General features: G+C 39.4%; 1 long non-coding RNA gene across 1 annotated transcript in view; it reads left to right on the top strand.

Annotated features, from left to right (window-relative positions):
• The first annotated feature begins 313 nt into the window (after positions 1-313).
• Positions 314-21,610, top strand: part of LOC103776155 — a 28,654-nt gene continuing 7,357 nt past the window's right edge. Inside the window, exon 1 of the long non-coding RNA XR_608176.1 lies at positions 314-610. This is a non-coding gene — a long non-coding RNA (uncharacterized LOC103776155). The remainder of the gene's footprint in view (positions 611-21,610) is intronic.

Here is a 21,610-nt window from a genome sequence, read left to right as displayed (position 1 = left end):
TGGTTTTAAATATTCCTCAGGATGAGAAGGGTTGCTTGGTGGTACACAGTTGAGCAGCAGTAATGAAAATACATCATGTGTGAATTGGGAAAGTTTTTGCTTCTTCCTTTATTATGAGTAGTCAGCGCCGCATGTATGAGACCAAAGAGGTAGTACTGATTCCTGTGAAACACATAGATAATAGAATAAATGAGGGGTTGTTGGTTTGTTGGTTTGTTTGGTTTTTTTCTTCTTCTCCTTTTCTGCCTAGTAATTGCAGAGCTTCGGTAAGGTATGATTTTCTTTTTTTCTTTCTTTCTTTAATTTTCCTTGGAGTTCCTCTGATGACACCACGAATCTGGGAATGAAGAACTTCTTAGAGCTGATTGGAAATGGCATTGCGAAGCTGAAACTTAACTGGAGGAAATATATCTCCTGAAGAAGAAAATATAATGCACTGTACGGATCTGACTTCTGGTGAAAAATTCAAGCCTAGAGAAAACTTGTCCACTTTGCTAGGAAGAATGGGTTGGACAATTTTCTTCAATTCCAAAGGATATGTGAATGCCATGCTGAGCTTAATCTCTGCAGCATGCTCTGTGCTTCTCATCTTTTCCTGATGCAGTGCATGGTAAGGCCTTTTTCCTTTCTTTTAATAATGACTAAATTTCTGTCATGGTGAGAGGCAAAAAGAATAGCAGCAATTGAATGAAATTTGAAAAATGTAGAAAGCTAACAGCAGAACCTTGGTTGTTTCCAGCAGCAAGTGTCCTGATTACTGCAGCAGCTTTGCAAGATCATTTCTGTCTTTTTCCCTGGCTTTGTGACTGTGTGTCTGTGTTTGTGCACCCCTGTGCTGTCGTTTTCATTCGGACTGGAACATCAGTAGCTGTATTGTACGTGTTTCCACGCTAGAGAAGATGTTTAAGAATTTGCTTTGACATTTCTCTTTTTCCCTCCCTCCATTCCTCTCCTCCTGCCTCCCCTTTCTTTCGCCCTGCCGGTCTCTCTGGGGTCACGGTGCTGTACCTTCCCTGCACCTCAGTGGTGCACTGACCGCTAGAAGGCAAAAATAGAAGGTAAAAGAAATCCTCTATCAACCTAAGAGTAGTTCTGAACGAGTATTATCTCAGTAAATAAAAACTATGGGAAGATTCTGAATGTCTGCAAGATTTGCAGGTGCAGAAGATTTACCTAATTTTGTTTCCCATGGGGAACAAATGCCAAATGCAGTCTTGGCTGCTGTGTTTTAGGTATGGTGGGAGACAGATCATTTCACACATGTCAGAAAGCAAAAAACAAAACAAAACCAACAACAAACAAATAAATAAATAAATAAAATCCCTGTGAATTGTGGTGATGTTACTCCTGATGACCCAAGTCATAGATAAGCAAAAAAAAGCAGTATCAGATGTTCTCCTATCAAGTAATTTTTGTCATGTATTAATGGGGTGTTGGGAACTATTATAAATTACTTCAGTGGATGTTGTGAGATATTTTTCATTAACAGCTGTAATGTGCTTTCATCTTCCTGGATGTAAGGTGCTAGAGGAGTGCAAGCTGATGTCATTAACTAACTATCTGACTCACCAAAATTTAGGATTATTGTCAGGGAACTGCTAAACAGATCAGGAATTGCATAGTGAGTGTACCGAGTTGGACGAACAAGTTAATTTTTCAGAAAGCCTGTTTTACTTGGATCTCTGTTTCAGAAATTAGGGTACAATTAGAAGTTGAAGGAGTGGTGTTGTGAAATATATATATTTTCTTATGCATTCTGGTTGATCACTGAGTTTGGAAGAGGGAAAGCTGAATGCCTTATGAGGAGCAAGCTGTGGTAAGGGCCTGCCCCTACTCTAAAGGTAATTCATCACAAATCGCACTGCTTCTGATGGAGTCAGAATTGGACCAGGAGCAGATTTGTGTGGCAGTTGTCACTGGCTGTCCAGCTGGGTATGAACATTTGGGTTCCTGGCAGCAGGTTTTGAGGGTGAAAAGGATGTAAAGAGCCAAAGCAAAAAGACCAGGCCAAGCCACACCAGGACTCATGAACAAGAATCAGAACTTAAATCCTATTCAAAAGATGGATGTTTTTTGTAGTTTCCAATACATCTCCTTCTTGTTTGCTGAAGGACTCCATAAGACAGTTTTTAGAGAGAGAGTGGTAATGCAGCTTTTTCAGATCACTGCAGCAGGAGGACACAGGATAACAAATGCATTCCTCTAAGTGTGATAATTTTTCAGTGGGATTCAGAGGAATCAACCTTGATTTTAGGAGTAAGAATGCTTGAATATGTGTCTGCATATGTTCAAAATATGCATACATGTTCCTTGAAGTAGATCTTTTGTGTATTTTGCCATCTGAAATATGTGACTAGCATAAGAACCAGTAAGGAGAACTGAGGAAGGACCGCGTAACCCATAAATGTCATCTTCCAGTCTTCGTTGTTGAAAGAAGCTCTTACTTGTGGAAGTAGTCCCCTCAGCTCCTCATATGAACAAGTACTGCATCCTAAATTCAAGTTTCCCATTGCGGATCTCTCCTCACATCAGTAGTTCTATTTCAATCAATGGGATAACTCATATGAGTAAGAACTACTCATGTGAATAAATTATGAAATGTTTTATAAGACCAGGCTCTTTGATTGCCATGGCAACGGATTTAGGCTTCAGGCATAACTTGTATTTCCTTTCTAAACAAAACCCTTTTTTTCCTTTTATCCATGTAAATTCTTTTGCCTTGTAATTAGGAAAATAAAAATAGGTTAATTACATTCTTAAAGATCATGCAACTGTACAGATACATCGTTAGTGAAGAATTATCAGAGTATGCAGAAGTTTACTTTTATTAGTGTTCTCTTAATCCAAGAGAATTGTATTCTTATTGTAATCATTCATTGCCTTATTTTTGTGACATTATCAACATAGTTACTATTTTCAATTATTCCGTCAACTCATCAGAAAAAAAAAAACAACTTTAAAATATCACTGATTTTATAAAAGTACTCACTATTTGTAGGTTCAAGGATACTTACCAAGCTTTCTACTACATTAAATGTGTTTATTTTTTAGTTAATACATCGTGTTTGGCTCTTTACTTGTTCCAGGAACGTATTTTTCTTTTGGGCACAAAACCACAATAAGAAGTCATAATTACAGCAAACTTCCTACACAATAGAGATACATATTGGAATTGGAAGCATAAAATTGTCTGTTTTTCTTCCCTGTGTAATTTTTGTGCTTATAAAAGTCTATATTATTACAATATGTATTACATAAAAAGTAATTAGTTATTTTCTTCATTGTAATTTGGAAAGAACAGTTCCTTTTCAGAATAGAGTGCATAGGGAAATATCTTGTGTTAAGTTATGCATGGTGGGAGAGAGAAAAATATTAGGAAAAGCAAAGAGAGCAACCTCTAAAATGTAAACAGTACACTAAAACAGCAATAGTTTGTTTGTTTCTTTAATTCCTATAATAGCTATATATATATAGCAAGAATAGTGGATTATTTTCTGAAGAGTGTGTGGTTTTGAGAAAGTTTTGCATGATGCATGATGTTTGTCTTTATCAGACATTTCTGTCAATGTAAATGCTTAAACGTTTACACAACAGCTGTCTTTGGCTTTGTCAATTCTAAAGTAAGTAAAATTAGTAATTTCTTTTTAACATAGCATTCAATAAAGGTCTGATGCTGAGAACACATGTATTTCATTTCAGTCCGTTGAACTCTTTCTTTAGATAAATTATGTGAATTAGAGCTTGAACCATCTGCATTTTCAGGGAACAGTGGAAATACTTTCCACACTTGCAGCAACTATTTCTAGTCAAGAAAAATGTACATTAATAATACAAGATGTAAGCAGTTCCTGTATTTGAAATGCCTTGAGCTGTCTTGATTCAAGATCCAGCAAAAAACCCTGACTTTTAAAAGGCCTGTTAAAAAAAAAAAAGAAAAGAAAAAGAAAACCAAATGAGTCTTAAAGTTTTGTTGTTTATCTACAGAAACAATATTTACCTGACAAAAAAAGTTCATTAGGTCAGTATGTGTCTTTCATAAACCAGGATAAAAAAATTGAAAAAACATAATTTTTTTTTTAAAATGAAAAGCTCTAAAAATCCATATGTATGGAAATACTCACTTCAAAATTACATATAATTTCATTTTAACATTTTTAATCAGATTTGCATTGCTTACAAAAAATCATGCTGATTTCTGTTTATTTGTTTTTCTCAGTGAAAATTTGCAAAACTTTTTTTTTTTACAAACAAATGTTTTATTATGTATTTTAAAACTAGATCTACTATAGCTGTCGCAATATTTATTGGCTCTCACAGGTTAGTTCTTTAACTGGAAGCTCTCTGAAGGACCCTTTTTAGTACTAAATATTATATAGCCCCATATTACTGATACTGAACAGCAGTTTCTACCAGGTTTGTGGTAGACATAAACTCTGATTGCGGTTCTCTCCCTTAATTCTTCTAGTGTCTTCAACAAAAAGCAGGCCTCCATTTTGCTGAGAGTTTTACAGATACCAGAATTAATAGTTTCTACTACAGAAATCTTCAAGAAGCCTTCAAAAGGCAGGCAGGCAAGGGGTAGAATTAATCGAGTATTAATATCCTTATTAAATAGATAAGGAACTGAGGAACAAAGAAACTGCCCAAAGCTATGCTGGCAAGGGAAGAGTTCGGAATTGAACCCAAATGTCCTTATTCTCAGTTCAGCACTGTCCCTGCAAGGTTGCTCTTCATTTTGTTCATTTTTTTGCTTAATGACTTGTATTTGGACTTTTAAGTTAATACTAGCTGAAGTATCATATGTGAAAGGGAATTATTGATGCATACTTCCTTTCCAGTCTGACACAGTTGTGCTAAAAATTCTTTTTTTCTCTACCGAGCCATTCTGTTCGAATGTAATCATTAATTATGCAAGTGCTTTGCTACACAGGGGAAGTATATCCCAAATTAAACAGGAAGTTACTAAGCAGAAATATTCTAAACATGCTATACAGGTTCTAGGGGATGTACATGTGCATCTGTTTATGCTGTCAGGGTTTAGGGATAGCTGTGGGGGGAAGTAATGGTTTTGAGGGCTCTTGTTAAATGAATCAAGTTTCAGCACAGAAAAAAAATCCAGTTAAAACATAAAAGACTGATGACTTGCTATGTAGAATTCACACAGGTCATTATGAATCCAACACTCGTGGGCAAAAAGATGACATAAAGAATATTGTATCTAACAGTGATTCTTATTAACCCTGGTATGCCTTCCTCTGTCTAAGTTAATCTTCCAGCTTTTTATCCTCTTTATTAAAAAGGAAGAGATGGTTTGTACAAAAAGTAGTTATCTGCTAAAATTACATCTGAAGGTGGGGGGAAAAAAATCTGCCTTGGCATCTTAACACAAACACAGGAAAATTTTGTACATGTTGAGAAGGAAAAAAAGCTTTTTGCAATTGTGCCAGACTTTTGGAACGAGTTCTGCAGCAGAATATTCCAGAATCTTAAGGGGTATGCCTCACTTTGTTTCACTTGTGCAGCTCCAGGTGTGACGCACATCTGGGTGCTGACCGTACCATATTTAGCCAATTACCCAATGACATATTAACTTAGAAGAGTATGAAAGTCTAATTAGAAACAGTGCTTCTACCAGAAACCTCATTTCACCTGTTTTATTCCTCAGAAATGGTAAGAAGGGAACTTAAAATGCACCCTACTGCATCAAGCACATTCATTTTTTTTTCTTCCTGGCATAAGCTTTTTTGATGGTTTACAATGGAAAAGGGTTAGAAAGGAAAGCCTGAGTCAATACATACTCCATTATAGTAAACAATTCCATAACGTGCTTCAACATACTATTCTCTGATGTACAGAGCTGAGGGCAGCCAGGAGAATCACCTGCACTCTTATTTTTATCAGCTGTGATGGTGTTCAGGGTCATTCCCAGCCTACCTCAGCCCTCCATCCTAAATGAGACTTAGTGTTACCTGTAAATATCATAAAGAGGTTCTGAAAGGCGTTTCCAGTTAAGCTGGCAATGTTTCCATGGAACCATGGGTATCAGAGTACGTAAGTGTTTAAGTTCAAACACATGCTGGTGTTTAAGAACTTCACGTATCATATAGCCCCTAGTTGTTTTTTGAATCATTGGGGCTAAGGGATCTAAATATGTTTGAGGATCTGATCATGGGGTTTATAATACTTGTACATTTTCTACAACATTAATAGATCAGGAAAGTAAATTTAATGATTATAGTAGGGTAATTATTGACCTTTGACAACTAAGATGATTTTTAGTTGTCTGAGAAACATTGGAGAATCACTGAAGTCTATGAACATAATCAAGAATGTAATTCATGGTAAGAGCCTCAGAAACAAAAGGCCTGGAGAAAAGTTGATAAGCCAAAAAGATCAGTAAGCTTTGATAAAATGAGAATTGCAAAAAGGGTAAAGGATGTATGGTGCATCTCTTTATGATAAAACAGAGTGGAGTAATGCCTGTTCCTGTTTTCAACCAAGCTAGACAGAAAAGTGTGGTGTGAGTAGAAAACAATGTGGTGTTTGTGAGTATAAGTCATGCCTTATTATTTTGTTACCTAATGAAGATATTAATGCAGTGCATATTCTCAGCTTTTGACTTAACATTTCAGGACTTAAAGTCATTTAGGGCCTATTATTTTATGCATATGTCTTTAGGTATTGAAAAACATCACTTTCTCCTCCATGTAAAACTGTGATAAACTTGAAAAGTTAGGACTTTACTTTTGACACATCCCAGAACCTAGTAATACTGTCTATGAAGTGTGATGTTACTGCACTAAGAAACTTTCCTTTAAGGGTGGCAAGTCTGCTGCTTGAAAAAAAGATCACTTAACTCTTTGGATGGGAGAGTAGATGGCAAGATGCTTATTAAAACCTGTGACCTGTGTGTTGTTGGAATTTCTTTTTTACTTTGTGCCTAAACCAAAAACTGGTTGAAAGGTTTTTGTTCAGGTATTCACAGCAAATGTAACTTTTCACTGGATACAGAAGCAGTACAAAATACTAAGGAGGACAAGGTAGGATTTCGGAAGGGCTTTTAAAGCGTTGCTGAAAGTGGCTCTTAATGGGTGACTACCATGGCCTTTAGGATAGTATTGTTTCTGTGTTGCTGGGCATAGTACTTGTTCTCTCTCTGTAGCAATCAAAGCTACACAACAAAGCTTTCCTTAGGAAGAGTCATCAGTTTCACTGATGTCATACCCATTTCTTTTGGGTTCCTGTGTTTTCGGTCCATAGCAAATGCTTTATGTTGCATGAAAGTGCTTTGGAGCTTGGCACAGATGGATGTGTTCTCAAAACACTGCTATGGAAATATGTGGCAATCTACATTGTACTTGATCCTTTGGAGCCATTCAGATATTTTTAACTCAGTATATAGGGAACAACATCTTTGACATGACTTCATGTAGTGCTCGGAGTGTTTTGATGTGTCATGTCACCGGGAACACCCTGAGCGTGGGGTGTGATGTACTTTGTAGTGTGGTTTAGTATCAGTGGCACATCAGTGTGGGTTGAGGAAGGGCTGGTCTGCTACTTCTGCTCCTAATTGTTATACCTCAAATTCTGCATCTGTTCATGTGCTTTCTGATGGAATTACAGGGAAGAACCAGTATCTTTGAGTCTAGTTGTCCCCACCTTGAAAACTATGCAATGGATGCTTAATGCAGAAGGGCCCACAGAGCATCTGCTCCATCCATTCATATGCACCACAAAACAATTCTAGTCCTCCTCACTGAATTTTAGTGGGCTAATTAAAGACCACAAGTTACATCTGCAATGTCTCACAAAAGGAGATAGATCAAAAGCATTGCTAAAGCTTTATGTTCCTTTAGAAAACAAAATGTCTGTAGACCATGCCTAATGTTACAGAGAGAATCCTACAATAGTTTTGCTGAATCTGTCTCCAAATTAATTTGTGATCTCTCATCTGGCTTTCAAGTGCATTCATGAGTACATGAAGAAAACATACCAAATGGGCATCACAGGAGTTTTAACATCAGAAACACTAGTCCCTCACAGGTTGTTCCTACCCATGGCCCTTCTCCATAGCATCACATGGAGGTGCAGCATCTCCTTGCAGAAGTCAAGGCACATGTGAGGACAGAAACAACTTTCTGGATCCCTGCAGGTTAAGCATGGGAGTAGTACAGGGTGAAATGATGCAAACAGGATCAATGAGCAATTTCCTTCATGAAGCAGAGGAGATCTTCCTGACATAAGTTCCTTAGGGATAAATCCCAAACATTTTTACCAAGTCACAAGACATGAATTATTGTATATCCTAAGAATCTGGTAGTGTGCCCTTGCCCACCCATTGCTAGCAGATGCCTGTGCAGACACAGCTTTCCTTGACCCTTTTTGTATCTATCCCAGTCCACGTGGACACGCATTGCAAACTGACATGGTGATGTGATGCAACATGTCCATTATACATGTGTATGAACTGAGACTCTTACTCCTTTGGTGTAAGATGCCCCTCCTGCAAAGAGACACAGGTAATTACACAAAATGGACAGTGTGGCCTCATGGGCCACAGCCGTGTGTCAGTATGATCTCTTGGGCTGTATCCACCATAGATCATCCCTGTTTTTCAGTGCAAAGACTAGGCCTTGTGTACAGCACTCAACTTTCATCCATGCGTTAGTATATGATGACTGATACTGCTTTTAGGAAGAGATCCCACTGAAATGAGCTGAGATGCTTTGGATGGCTGTTTGGGTAGGGAAATTGCAGCTAGGTAGGACTTTTCCACTTCAGCTGCTTGGTTTGCTTTACACTTTGGGTGTGAAATGCAGTGCTTTACACATGAATGTGCTTGTGTCCTCTGAGCGACTGGGAGCTACCATCCTACTTGGGATTGCCACAGCTGGTGTGAATTGAAAAGGAGCCAGGAAACCAGCACTTAAGAAAGTCCTCACAGCCCCAGTTCCCCACAGACAGGAGTGGCTGGGCCAAAGCTGCTGTCTGCTTCACACTTCTTTTTCTTCTGATCTGGAGGTATGAAGTCCCATCTACTCTGCTTCTAAGACATAAAGATGCTGGATTCTCCTGGAAGTCAGGTTGCAACCACTGTGTGAGTCAGCTTCCAGGTCTGTTTGTCAGGCCTACTGAACCTTGCTTGTGTGTCCCAAGGTGGGGATTAATCTGTTAATGTTTGTAAAAAGCTATGTAAATGATCTGTATCATGCTGACAGGTCAAGTACTGCATTGCTCGCTGGCTGCTCCTCCTGATGGTTTAAGGTACATGCCAAGCAATGTCTGTGCTTTCACACAGTGTTCACTCATGTAGCTTGACTGCCTTAACCCTTTCAGGATTTGGCCCTACTTCTTCCAGCTTACTGACTGGGTGATACAACATAAATATGCAGGGATGATGTTTTTTCACATAACTTGGTATACCATAAGTACATTAATTTATGCTTGTGTAGGACCAGGAGCCTCTTGGATCTACTACAGCACATGTGCAGTTCGGGTCTGGAAGGACACACAGAAAGGAAGAAGGCTGAGCAGAACTCAGTGCTCTTCTTGGCTGTGGGCAGGAGGCAGCAGCAGAACCTGCTTCTGTGAGCTGTTGGCAGGATTTGGCCCTGCTGCACCACCAGGAGCTGCAGGTGCTCAGAACAGCTGTGAGCCCCTCCGAGAATGTGAAAACTACCCAAGAGCAGGGTGTGCTGGAGATTCGGGAGCCTTTTTTGTGTTTATCACTTAGGTTGCAGCTATTATTAGTTACTGAGATCAGGGCCTGACAGTGGTAGTTACTGTACAAACAGTAAGAGAAACAGCATCCTCTAGACAGCTAAATTTTTAGGTGAGTGCAACTTCCATAACTAACTCTGCAAGCACAGGGGACAACAAAAGGTGGCTAAAAGGTAAGTAACTAGTTTAAAGTTGTGGTCCCAATTATCAGTGTTACGTGTGGATTTTTATGTTGATTTTTGGTATGAATGATTAGTACTTTCATTATCTTGAATGTTTTTTGCTGTGAAGATCATTTGCCACTGATCTTTTCTGATGTCTCTCTGTGGGTGTGTTGATACTTTTTGATAAATACCTAAGCTAAAAAGCAATGCTGCAGCATGAGGTAGGGACTGTCCTTGGTACAAGCTGTTAATAAGTGGGAGTAGGGCAGTCAAATGAAAGGAATTTTCTCTGAATCTTCATTGTCACATGATCCTCCTTTCTGAGGCTACTGGAACTGATATCCTACAATGTGGGTCATTTTCAGGCACTAGCACTGGGACATGAGGTCCATACATATGCCAGCAGTTTGGGTGACCAAGTTATTAAAAAGTATTTTTTGTTTCTGCCACTATGGCTTGTCTGGGCAACTTTTGCTTTCAAAGCCCAACCCAGTACCAGTGGTGTCAGTGAGAATTGTGCCACTGACTTCTTCCACAGCTGTCTAGTTTCATCATTACCACCAGTACAAGTTGCTGTGGTGGTAAATTTGAACAGACTGTGGCTTTGCACTGTTTCTTTACCTGGAACTTTCCATTCTTTTTCTGCTTCAGATATTTATCTGCCACATACTTAGGGCTTCAGCAAATGTTCAGGGCATACCTCTGTGTCTCTGCACAATACCTTTGTGCACAGATCTCCACTAGTATTAACGGAGCTGCTCCACGACTGGATATCTCTGAGATTTAGCACATGTCTAGTCTCATTTCACTCACACAGCCTGTTTGTCAGCCACAAAACTCTGTGAAAATGATTGACAATGAAAGGAACTGAATTCTTCTTCCTCCTAAAATGACTGCCTATCTCCACTTAGGGTGTTTATTTACACTCGGCATTGATCTAGTCAAATGAAGTAATAAGCAGAGGAAAGATGGTAGGGCATGGGCTTCCAGGTGGGCCTGATGGATATAGCTGTGGTTTCAGTAGCAGCACCTCATGAGGGCTGTAGGCCCTTGTACTTTCTGGGAGACTTATGCTCCCACCTGGCTGTGTTGGAGGTACCTTGGGCACAGTTACGTGTGCAGCAGTCCTGTAACTGCAGGAGAGATATAGCTGATGTCAGTTACAAATGACTGCAAGTTGGAACAGAAGGAATTTATAAGCCATGTTTGGGAGGTTTTGAATATCTTGGTTTACTATGTTGTTAAAAAAAATGTGGAAAATTGTAACGAAAAAATGAGGAACGAACATCTGTAAATCTTCCTTTGATGAGTTGCCTAGTAATATTCTAGTGTTTACAGCATTGACAGCAAAATGACATAGAAAAAAATTTAAAAATTGGCATTTCAGGTAGTCAGGAGTGACAAAGCAGAAGGAAGGCAATAGAGATTTGTGCTAACAGAGAGAGGGATTATGTCTCTTGAGAAGGGGTAATGTACCATCTATGAAAAGCAGTCATTTTTGTAAATCCTTGTTTTCCTGGTTAACAATTACCACCTGGCAACAGTGGGGGAGAGGCAGCCCATCCAGTGCCTTGACAAGGTGGAAGTCACGCACTTTAATGAAATGTTTGGTAGCTCTGCACAGCATCTGCCCTGCAGCACATACCTGGGTAGAGTGTGCTAATGAGGGGAGAGGACAGAGACACAGTTTCTCAGGGCCAGGATTGTTCATGCTGACCAAAATCACAACTGAAAAGGGTGTCCCCACGCTCACCATGTCTCCCCTGGTGTCCCAGAGCCTACAGCCTGGTCCTTTGGCCACACAGCCATCCCTCCTGTGATAGGCAACAGCATATGGCAAAAGTATTCTTGCAAGGGTAATGTGGAAGAGTTTGTTCTTAACTGGGTGTGAAGTGTCTGGAGTGTGGCTCGGCAATGGCGCTGGTAGAGGAGGGTGTACGTGCAGGTGTCTCTGAGGAAGCTCTTCTACCCTTAATTGTTTGCAGATACCTGCATGTGGTGAAGTGCTGTGCATTTGTAAGTCATGCACATTTTCTTCTCAGTAATGTTTACTTTAGCCCCAAGGAGAGTGCAGAGAGTGTGGCTGTGACCAGAATGGATGACTTTTTCAGAGGAGGGAAGTTACCCAGCCTCACTGACAGATTTTTATGAAGGGTTTCCCAAGGCCAGCCTGGAGCAGCGCATCGTTACAGTTATGCTTTTGACATTTGTAGTCCAAGAAGCAGCAGTATTCAAAGTAAAACATCGCCAGTGGGTTTGCATAAAAAGCCTGATTCTTGGATTATTTGTGGGGATTTGAATGTAGTTATGAGTTGTACAACTCTGAGCTTTCTCTGGGAAGGACTCCACCAGCCTCCATTCCTTTTCCTTCACCCACCATGCACAGTAAGCTGAGGTCATGCTGCTTTGCTCTGCAAGCTCCCTGCAACCACTCCTTGCTGGTGAGCAGCTCATGCTTTGGCTTGCACCTTCCAAGCAAGCTCAAGTGAAGAAAGGACTGCAGAAAGGAAGCAGAAATTTGGAGCAACTGGAAGAGACTCATGAACTTGGGAAGACAGACTTGGGAGTCCTCTGAATTTTTTCTTTCAGAAATAAGCAAAAAAATGCTCCTGGCCAAAACTTAGCTTCGTGAAAATTTTACAGAATAAATTTCTTCTCCATAAAATAGATTATCCTTCTAGAAAAATAACTGGAGTCTCTTACTAACCCATGCCGAATAGATTATCCAGTTTTCCTGTGTTTCTTGCCATAGGTCCTAGTCTGATTATAGGTGTGAAATGTAGGCAAGAGTAATTATGATTCAGATAGATTTATGTGTCTCCAGACAGGTTTTCAAATAATAAAAAGAATCTAAATATTAGATTTAGAGAAAGAAAAGGTCCATTATTAAAATCTACCCACAAGCTTGTACCATGGAAAAGCTTTCTTCTTCAACACAGCTGTCAGCCCTGCTGAGATTTTAAATTGGAGTTTGTTTAGTGTAACTTTTACTTTCTATGTAAAAAGCAAAGTCAGAAGCATTAAACTTTTGTCTTAGATTTTTAAAATACAGGAAAGCTAATCTAATTGCTGTCTTAATGTAGAGTTATGAGCTTTTAGGCTTTTCATTTTTTGGCAAAGAGAGGTTACATCTTTTGATTCACGGAATAAGACATTTCCCTGTATAAATTTGCCATATGCTTTCTCTTCAGAAAAAAAAAATCTTCATCCCTTCCTCTCCTCTGGACAATTTGGCATGTCTCTTTGGTTTGTAACTGCCTGTGCTTCACTCGAGAGCTGGCTGCATTTCAGTCACCAGTCACTGTGCAGAGTTTCTGTGTGAATTATTGGAATGTGCTTGGCATCTGGAGATGTAAGGAATTAAAAAGTATGGTCCAACTCTCAAACTGCAACTTGAAAGGCTTCCGGAGATGCAGAGCCAGGTCTGTGGTCTGACTGAGGCAATGTCTGTGCCAAACTCAACAGAAATGTCTCTGGGTAACAAAATGATGTCCCCTGTTGGGGAGCTTCCAGCTTCAGCATGAAAGAGTCATTTAGAGGGTGACACAGAATCCCAACCCTGTGAAGTGAACAAAGGTCAGTATGTTTGGGAAAAGTTAAGGATGATAGGATAAGGAAAATAAAAATTACCTTTAGTTCTTTAGTTAGTCTTGCCTGAATGCAATTAACTAGTTGGGAAGTCTTTGGAGAAAAATTAACTTCAAAGACAGAAAAATATTTGGAAGGTTGCTTCTGTATCAGGAGGAAGTGGAGAGGAATTTAGTTTAAAGATGTTTTTCTGAGTTGTGTTAATTTATTTTCATTCACTATTGGCATTGATTAACACTGAATTGACATGAATGTGCCATTATTAATGCTTTATTAATTTTCCTCTAACAAAATAGTAAGTATAATAGCGAAGAAAAATCTGCATGTTTTATTTGTTTTTCTGTGCTCCTCCTTGAAGTCCTCAGAGCCATAGATCAATTGCTGGTGTTTAGTGACCCACTGCCCAAGAATGTAGGGCCTGTGGGTGGGTCTTCTTCTATGGCTGGCACTTATATAATGCATAATTCAAGATGACACTGATCCTTGCAGCCTTATGGGAGTAGTATTTTCAGCCGGATGAATTGGTCTTGAATGTTTTCTAAATGTTCTGTGTTACAGGCACAAACATTTTTTTTTCCCATCATCTTGAGCATATGTCCTACGTGCCCTCTCTGCTCTTTTTGTTGCGTGGTTTTGATTGTAGCCAACAGCAAAGGTCAAAAGACATTTTACTGTTTCTATTTCCATGTTTCTGTTAAGCTGAATTAAATTGTTGGTGCTGCAAAAGTGACTCGTTAAAAAACTTAGGCTGCAAGACTTCAACCAGTATGAAGTGAAGCTGAGTTGCATCAGTTTAAACCAAATGGTCCAGAGAGATAGTGTGGTCCAAAGAATAGTGTACTGATCTAGAAAACAAGAAAAAGGGTTCAGTTCTCTGGAGCTTCAGTGGGCAGCTTCGTGAATTTAGATGAAATTTTTCATCTTGTTCTGCCTCAGGTGTTTCTGGGTGGGTGTTGGAGTGATGCTATATTTTAAATCGCTTTGCACATTCAGTTCTTCAATAGTGTGTTTTTATTCCTTTTACGACTAACATTAATCAGTACAACTGCCTGTATAATTTACATTACAGATAGGTTCTGAAATAATAATATTTAGGATTGCTCTGGTGTTATTGAATAGGTTAATTACGTTTACTAGTATCTGTGAGTATTCACTGGAAGTGATACTGTGAGTGTTCATTACTCAGTCCACAATGGAACTAGTACTGAGTTTTACCCATCAAGCTGCCTTCCATTTATTTCCTACATAGTAAAGTGAATTCAGAAGTTTTCTTATAGTATGAATGATTCTGATCAGAATTTTCAGGTTAACCTGAACTAATATTTAGTTTTGTCTTCTAAATGAGCCCTCAAAGGGCTTTTGAAGAAGTTTGGTCCAAGTGTATTTTTTCAATTTTCTCTCACCAGAGCCTGAAGAACATTGTTCCACTGCAGAGTTGCCATCTTTTATGGGTTTTAGATGGTTCATGACCAGAAGTTTGAGGGGTTTTTTTGTTTGTTTATTTTCTGGTCTACTCATTTCTTCCAGTCACCTCACCCCAGCACTCCTTGATGCTTCTTTACAGTACAAAAGGGGAAGAAATGGATAAACATCTCCCCATAGGACCACTTGGCTTTAAAAATATCAGTAAAGCCAAATGGATGCTGTACAAATGTGAGCAAAGTATCTTAACAGAGAAAGCAACATTCCTGTAGGGGTGGTGTTACAGATGCTAGAACAGAAAACACGTCTGTGTGAACATGCAGAATATCTTGGGCAACAATTCATAACAGATAAACAGTTTGTTTTGAAAATTAAGTTGAAAGAAACATTACCAGCCTACTGTTTCTAGGCATGTTGTTATTCCTTTGTGTATCGCACTAGTTCACTGGGACTTGGTGCTCTCCCTGTGGGTTATAAGGACTCTGGAACTTACAGTCATTTCTAATGACCAATTTTGCATAATTCAGATACCATGTACATTTTATTTATTATTAGCAGATTCTTTATTGCAAGCAATATTTTAAAAGAATCCATTATATGTTAAAAAAAATAAATCAGGGTTAAATTTGGCTCTGTTGTCTGGAGGCATAAATCCAGATTAGCTTTGTTTTTAACAGTAATTTTACTCAAGGTTTTGTGAACAGAATTTGGCTTGGTGTCCATTGAAGAAAAATGTAGCAAAATCTATTTTCCTTTCCCTAAATCCTTAAGAAGAATTACCAACATGCTACCAAATATTGCTAATATAAGAAAGCAGTGAATTATTTTTGGGTTTGTGGCTATGTTCTTGATCTTATTCACATTTTACATGGGCATTGTTTTAAATTGCTGGCCCTACATTAAAGTATGTCAAGATGAATCGTATGAACAGATACAATTTACCATGACCTTGAGGCAATACGATATGTATGTTGCATTACATTAGCTATCAAAAAATGTTCCTTACATAGTGTGATGCCCACTGCAGACGGAGATAAAACATGGGTTGTTAGGCATGCTATACCAAGTTGGAAGACATATGCAAATAATCTCTTCAAATCTATAGCCACATAATTTGTATCTTTTTAAAGAGAATAGGAATAAGCTATAGGACAAAAAATGAATCCAAGTGTCTTTTGCTCCATGTGCAAGGTGACATCCGTTGCTGAACACTGGAAACCTCTGAACATCAGGAAGCACATACATAGTTGTGAGGGTGACTGAGCACCAGAACAGAGGAACTGGCACAGAGAGGCTGCAGAGTCTCCATCCTTGAAGATATTGAAAAGCTGTCCGGACGTGGTCCTGGGCAGCTGGCTGTAGGTGGCATTGCTTGAGCTGGGGGAGTGGAGCAGGTGATCTCCAGAGATCCTTTCCAACCTCAACCATGCTGTGACTTCATGACACACACAACTCCCAACAGCGAACGCTTGTTATAACAATAAGCCAATGCACGGGGGTTAGGAAATCCAGCTCTTCCCACATTCCTTTCTTCACTGCCCATCCTGATGGCCTTGTCAGACGTCTGGTGAGTTAATCGTGACCTTTTCACTTCCGAACACCACTTCTCTGCTGTGCCACAGAGCTCTAGCCCTGAAGAGGAGAGGTGTCACCTTGCTCTCCCGTTTTCCCAAATGTGCTAATCCTCACATAACCAGTTTGTTTCCCAAGGAGTGTGGGACCTGTGCAGGTCAAGATGCTGCCTCTCTTCTATGCCATGCTTGCTTTGAGCACAAGCCAGAGGGGCAGCTGCTCTCGTGCATTGAAGGCTTGGCTCTCCTGGCTGTTCTGGATTTGTTCAAATCGACCTTCAGCAACTTGCTTTAACCTTGTGTTCTTCTCCCCTGTCGTCCCATGCTTTGCACTGTTGTAATTTTGTAAGCTGCTTGGGCTAGCTTTCTCTCTCGTTGTCTGTGTCTGGTCTCTAGCCCAGACGTCAGCAGGGGTTGCCGCATGCTGCTGCAATATAAATGACTAATGATGATGATAAAAGGTGTGGGAGTTGGTTGCCTGGAGTGTTATCCTACTTTGATAACTTTGTTTTAGAAAATACCTTCTTCCTCAAATGATCTGTTATTTTATCTTATTAAGTCTAATATTTTAAAACTGGCAAGGGATTTTCAGCTGCCTCTGTTTTGGAGTGCTCGTCTCAGGACTCTGAAAGAGATTTTGCAATTTCAGAGTTTGGATGGTAGTGTTGTGGTGGTGCCAGTAGCCTTCAGCGTGGGTTGCAGATTATTGGCACCTTTAAGAGTCAGCTGCAACTGTGTCCTAAAAGAGGCATTCAATAGGGAAGTGCTCTACTTTAAAATTTGGGCTGATATAGGTAATAATTGCACAAAAAACAGTATGTGAAAAGAACATTAGCAAGGTTGCATAGCTCAGCACTTGAAGCTAAGAAATGCTGGAAGTAAAATTGTCTCTACTCCATTAATTTGCCACCTTGTACAGGTGCATCAGTCACAGACTATTTTTGCCCAGGATCTGAGTCTCGCTTGGTGCTCATAATAGATGACACAGTTTGTGAGTTCAATACTTGATTTTCTTTTCACTGTTCAATGCATAGCTCATACTCTGCTGTGAAGGCAAAATTATTTCCTGCTGGGGCATTCCAGGGTGTTCCATCACGCAGGTCCATGCCATGTGCAAACTCTGACTTATTTCCATTTACAGCACCTTAATAGCAATTCTGGGTATCATTACTCCCTAATACAGTTGGTAACCTAAGGCAAAAAAGAGTGGGATTATAAATATCTATAACTGTGGGTACATGATGTCTTTATTTTTTAGAGTACCTGGCAGCACATACTGCAGGTCCCACTGGCTTCCACTGCAATGGCCAGTACTTGCCACTTTCAGACACTGAAGCCTTCAGGCCCAAGAAGGCTCCAGAATTACAGGGAAGCGGCTTTAAAAGCATGATGTGAATAAGTTGTTCCATTCCTTAGGGCAGCATCTCATACCTGCAGACAAAAGACTTCAGCTCCTCTTCTCACTATCCTGCCACCTTTTAAATTCTGAAAAAAAGTGGAAGCATCCTACAAGCAAAAGCTTTTTTCTTTGCCTGAACCTGGAATGTGGTGGACAGAACAGTGCTTAGCTAAAGCCTACCTGATAACACATGAACAGAAGGAGGCTAAATTCATCCTGGATCAACTTTGTGCCATTTTTGACTGATCTTTGCAAATTAATAAAACAAACAAAAAACCAACAAAACACAGATAATTTATTTTTTAAAGCAAACTGAAAACTGATTGCTATTCAGATTTCTGTATTAACAATCACCAATGTTATATCAACCTTGTGAAAGTGCTGCAGAGATACTCTGAGCTAAGAGAGCAGTTAAACAGGAAAAAAAAAATTTCAAAAGAAGTAGTTTGTTTTAAAAACTTGATCAATTAAAAATAAGCATATTTTCAGATGCACAAGACCTTCAGCACTTACATCAAGCCATCTCAACTACAATAAAATTGAGAATGCAGCCCATGCTTCAAAAATTAAGATACTCAAATATTTCACAGAGAAGGTTGACAGGTTTTTATATGGTTAAACAATAATTAGTTTCTAAATACCTTTCCTATAAACAGCAAAACTGGTTGGTTTTTTTCTCAGAAACTATTTTCTGTGAGACAAATGTCTGGCACATATTTCAGACCAGATAGTTATAAGTTTTAAAAGTTATAAAAATATCTGGACACAACTTGCCTAAATCTGAAAGTGTCAGCTGACTAGAATTATTTCCAGTGTCCTTTAATGTAGCTGTAATTAATTTTTGGAATAAAGATATAGTTGGAAGTGGAGATCTTAGACTTTCTAGATTGTTGTTGTAACCACAAACTGACAGCTTTTTTCCTACAGAGGCTCTAGTGTTATGTACCTCATGCTTCTGGATGCTTTTTTGACACAAGTTTGTTTTGTAAGGAGACATAAAGGTAGTTTGATCCATTACAGGCCAAATTATCTTCTGGACTTGGTTGAATTCAAAGATATTATATAGCCAAAAAAAAAAACCCCAAAAAAACCACAAATCTGTGTCACTTTGCAATCTCGTGGTATTTCTTAAATGTCTTCTGAAGCTGCTCAGTTCCCATTCCAACATGCAGTGGTGAGGCAGACCTTCAAATTGCTTGTGACAGAGGTTACGTGCCTTCTGGCAGATAACAGAGACCTCTCTTTCTCTGGGACTTGGCTATTGTATTTTTTCCTTTTACAGGGCTTCAGTGTATTTTTGCTCCTAAAAGAGAACCCCAGAGATGCCCTTGAAACAGAAAATGATGTGCTGAGGTCTTAAATGATGGAAAGAGATACCTTAATATCTCATTCTTTCACGTAGCTATTTCAGGTAGTGCGAGTTTTATCTGGGCAAAAATGCAAATATTAAGGCTTTTAACCTTTTTGTGTGTGTGTGTGTTCGTGGTTTTTTTGTGTGTGTGTTTTGTTTGTTTGGTTTGTGTTTGTTTTTGTTGTTCTGTTTAAAATCTGAATATGCCAGCATCGAGGTATGCTCACTGTAGAGTTGTTGTTCTTGTTCTGTTGTTTTAAGCTCAGGAAATATGGGCAAAGGACTAAGAGAGAACACAAGTTTCTAACTTCAAATATTTATTCTGTGATAATTTCTGGGTTGTGCTGGGGAGAGATTTTAGCCTTTTTTTTTTTTTTTTTTTTTTCCCCTTTGAATGAAAATTGTCCCTTCTACCAACCTTGATATGTATAAATTATAAAATTCTTGGATTAAGGACAGTACATCTTCAGCACAAAGGCTCCACATTAATACCAGAATCCCAGAAAGATGTTGTCCTTTGTTGCTTCAAAACCACCTTGTATAACAAGAAAAGGCAAAGAGAAAGGCAAGAACAATAACCAAAAGCATGGGATGTCTTCTGTACAAGAGACCAACTAGATAGACTGGGATTTTTAAGTCTTGAAAAAAGATGACTACAGAGATATGGCAAGAGACTTACAGCAGTGTAGGTGGCCTTTCCACTCACTTTCCTGAATAACATAATGAGGGTTCATATAACAAGTGGATACTTTTTTTGATGTACCTTAATTATCTTTTGAGCTCATCGTTAAAAGGCATTATATAGAAACAATAATAACAGGAGTTCAAGCAGCAACTAGACAAATTTAGAGAAAACAAATCTATGAAAGGGCATTAAACCCAAAGGTGATTCCTCTGATGGAGGAAGCCCTTGGGCTACAAATGTCTCTGGTTAGGTACGATGGGGTAACAGTTACTTAGCCATGTTGTGCACCTTTGGCTTCAGCTAACAGCAAGGAGGTACCTGGTCAGCTAGACTGTGGTTTGACTCCATTTGGCTACTTTTATGCCCCTTAATACCACAGCATGTTTGGCCTTTATTGGATGTCTTATAAGGCAGTTCTGGGAAATCTCCACTGTGAGCTCTTTCTGTCCCTTCCCCACTGATGGGAACGGAACAGTGGTGAGACACAAAAGACCTGTTTGGGGCTGGTGTTTGGTTTCCCTTCTCCTCTATTGTAGCTGCTGCTGCAGGAGCAGGAGCCCCTTGGGCTCTGCAGGACAGGGCTCAGCAGGCACTCCGTGAAGAGAGAACCTAAGAGATCTGTTCCTGTCATTGCATCCACAATATGCAACTTTTGTCTTTCAGCACTATTTATTGCAGCAGAGCAGTAAATTGTTTAAAAATGGAGCACACAGTGTCATTATCTTTTCTAGAACTGGTGTGTTTGCACACATTGCAGAGGGATTCATGCAAACAGAGTAAACATAGACCCTGTCATTCCTCCTCTTCTCTTGCTGATAGGGGGTATCAGGAGTTAACCGTGTGAAGAATGGGAGGAAGGAAATACTCTTTTAACTGAAAAGGTCTGAAAAGCAGTACTGAGTATTTAAAAGGAGGAAAATGGCCTCTGTATGCTGCAGTACCAACAGAGAATCAAATGCTTCTGCTCCTGAGCACTTGCAGCAAGCAACCAAGCACAGTGCTGTTTATCAGGAAAATGGATTGTGAACACAGAGTAAGCTGGTCTAAACCAGTGAGTATTATACTGAGATATCACCACTGGGCCTGGGAAAAAAAAATTAATCACCTCTGGATTTGAGAAATTTGGAATTTTAATTGTAAATGCTTCCAGCTGTGTTTTAAATAGACCAATCACAACAGATCAACAATTAATTTTCCATAGTAGATCTCATATCCAAGGGGAGTGGGCTATGGGTTAAAGGGTGACTTACTATCATTTCAGTCAGATTTGTGTTTCTTTCACAAACTAGGACTCGTGAAGCCTTATGAATCCTGGTAGGGGAGACCTTGCTGTCAGTGGAGGAGCCAAGGGCTGTTAGTGAGTCTGGGGATAGCACTGTCTGCACAGAGCCAGGTAAAGGAGAGGCTCTAGTAACAGCCTGGTATTTAAGGATTATTATTCTCCTACAGATCATAGCTTTGTTTCTAACATAAGGATACTTTATTAAAAATACTTGATCTCTTTAGAGTAAAGCTGAGGTATCCTGAGTGATTCAGGGTTTTGTATGGTCCCAGAGACATAAATGAGAAGACAGGTAAAACTCTAAAATTGGCTGGAGGTCCTTTGCCTCCTGAGTGCTTACCTGCCTGGGGGACAAAACCAGCTACCAGAACAAACTGGATCAGACCCACGGTGAGGAGCAGGATAAGCCCTGTAATGCATTACGTATT

Source organism: Merops nubicus, unplaced genomic scaffold, assembly GCF_000691845.1.
Source record: "Merops nubicus isolate BGI_N331 unplaced genomic scaffold, ASM69184v1 scaffold38277, whole genome shotgun sequence".
NCBI classification, from domain to species: domain Eukaryota; kingdom Metazoa; phylum Chordata; class Aves; order Coraciiformes; family Meropidae; genus Merops; species Merops nubicus.
Note: the sequence above shows the minus strand (reverse complement) of the source record. Positions and strands in the feature narration are given on the sequence as shown.